This window comes from Lampris incognitus, unplaced genomic scaffold (genome assembly GCF_029633865.1).
Source record: "Lampris incognitus isolate fLamInc1 unplaced genomic scaffold, fLamInc1.hap2 scaffold_136, whole genome shotgun sequence".
NCBI classification, from domain to species: domain Eukaryota; kingdom Metazoa; phylum Chordata; class Actinopteri; order Lampriformes; family Lampridae; genus Lampris; species Lampris incognitus.
In genome coordinates, this window is record NW_026611106.1 from 107,501 (window position 1) to 110,000 (window position 2,500).

The window sequence follows — 2,500 nt, forward strand, 5'->3', positions numbered from 1 at the left end:
CGAGCCCGGCAACAAACACCGGGCTGCTGTGCGCACCCGAGAACCGAGAGCTCGTGCTGCTGCTGCTGCCGCTGCCGCTGCCGCTGCCGCTGCCGCCGCTGCCGCTGCCGCTGCCGCCGCCGCCGCCGCCGCCGCCGCTGCCGCCGCCGCTGCCGCTGCCGCTGCCGCTGCCGCCGCCGCCGCTGCCGCTCTGTACGGACGGGTAAGTGACGGATCCCGCGGCCGGGTTCGGTAAACACCGGTCGGGAATTCGACCCTTCCTTTGAGGTGGAAAGAAGAAAAACCCCAGACGTTGCTCTTCTTTTTCTTTTTCAAGCGTGCGAGTGTAGCATGGTTAAAAACGTCATAACCAACATATGTTGTATCGTTTACACAAAGTATCACGACGTGATTATTATTATTGTCATTACCAACGCTTATAGTAGCCCATCCCAGTTAGTAACCCCTCCCTGTTGTGACGCCATTTCCTGTTAGAGGCCCAAAACGTATGTACGTGTTCATTTTTGTCTGCCCCTGTAATTTATTTTATCCATTCCTAATGTGGGTCCCAATTCCTGCGTATGCTACAGTAGGAGCTGATCTAAAGTTTCCTGAAATCTGTCCTGTTTATACGCGACTGCTATGTTTTATGTGTTTTTGTAAAAAAAAAAAAAAAAAACCTGTATTGCGAGCTACGCGCTCTTTCCCGCTTTGGACATGTAGAAAGAGGCTACAGTAGGAGCTGATCTGAAGCTTCCAGAAACCTGCTCTGTTTATATGCGACAGAATACAGATCCCATGAAGGAGACAAGTTGTCCTGTCTTTCCTACACAACGCAATGAAAAAGTAGACCGGTCACACGAGGACTTTGAGAAAATGTCTTCCGGAAAGCCCCGCGAGGTAAACACGGAGCTGTTCCACCCCTCCCCATACAGATGTTGGAGGGGGAGGGGGGGGGGGGGCGGCAAGCCTCGCGAGGGGAGCCGTGGAAGAGCAACTGGGATAGACGGTCCGGCTGAGCACCGCCGAGCACGCTGTCGAGCTGTGCAACGGAGAGGACGACTACGCGGTAGAGCCCCTCCCACTCCGCACTCTGCTCGCCACTAAGAACATTAAATAAAGGACATCGATCCGCCAGACCGGAGGAACCGACCGCCCGAACGCCGGCAAAGCCGGCCGGCGGACACCCTCCGAAGGCGTGTTAAGTTGGCCCATCGATCAGGACACAAACACGCAACAAATCCAGTCCGGGGTGTGGTGTAAGCAGCCCTACCAGAGAAATCACCTAACCCTAACCCTAAACGTACGGCAGACGCGTCCCCTGGCTCTCACATTGACAACTGAGAGGCTTCTGAAAACCTGGCCACGCCCATCAGTAAAAACCACTACAGCAAGTGACGACATATGTACCTTCAAAGTGCTGTACTACAGGGTGCTGTTCAAAAGGTATCTATCCCGTTTACTCTCTATGCTTCATATATCATCATATTATTGAAAAGCGCAAGCCTTTAGGAACAACAGCAACTCAAGTCGCCAACGCTCTGTTCACTCAATAACTGCAGAGATCCAAACTTCTCCTGGCATTAACATCGGCACCAAAACTGTGCGCCGGGAGCTTCGTGGAATATGGGTTTCTATGGATTCAGAATGAGATGTCAGAAAAGCTCCTGTAGGTGTAATGGTCAGTTATGTCAATACTTTTGGACATATATTGTGCGTGTGCGTGTGTCTGTGATACCTAACATAAACACACCTGTATTACTAGAATTGATAGTTCACGCCACAAAAGTGAGGGGCAAACATAGAAAAGCGTGCAACCCAGCCACTGAGGATGCACAAGCCAGTGCATTCTTAGTGCAGGTCCCAAGCCCGGACAAATGGGGAGGGTTACGTCAGGAAGGGCATCCGGCGTCAAATCTTTGCCAAATCAAATATGCGGATCATAAATAAGATTTCCATACCGGATCGGTCGAGGCTCGGGTTACCGACGACCGCCATCGGTACTGTTAACCAGCGGAGTGCCGGTGGAAACTAGGCTACTGTTGGGCGAAGGAAAAGGAGAGGGGGAAGGCATGTCCAGAGGCAGCTAGAGAGGAGGAAGGGTAGGCGTGTGGAGGTGAGAGTCAGTCGGAACTTTGAATGTTGGCACTATGGCTAGTAAAGGGAGAGAGCTGGCTGACGTGATGGAAAGAAGAAAGGTGACAAGAGACAAGGTGGAAGGGGAGTAAGGCCAGGAGTATCGCAGGTGGGTTCAAACTCTTCTACCATGGTGCGAATGGGAGGAGAAATGGGGTAGGGGTCATTCTGAAGGAAGAGTATGTCAAGAGCGTGCTGGAGGTGAACACAGTGTCAGACAGAGTGAGGATTATGAAGCTGGAAATCGAAGGTGTATTGCTGACGGTTATCAGCGCATATGCCCCGCAAGTCGGGTGTAAGATGGACGAAAAAGAAGAATTCTGGAGTTGAGTTGGACGACGTGGTGGAAAGGGTACCCAAGGAGGAGGGAGTGGTGATTGGAGCG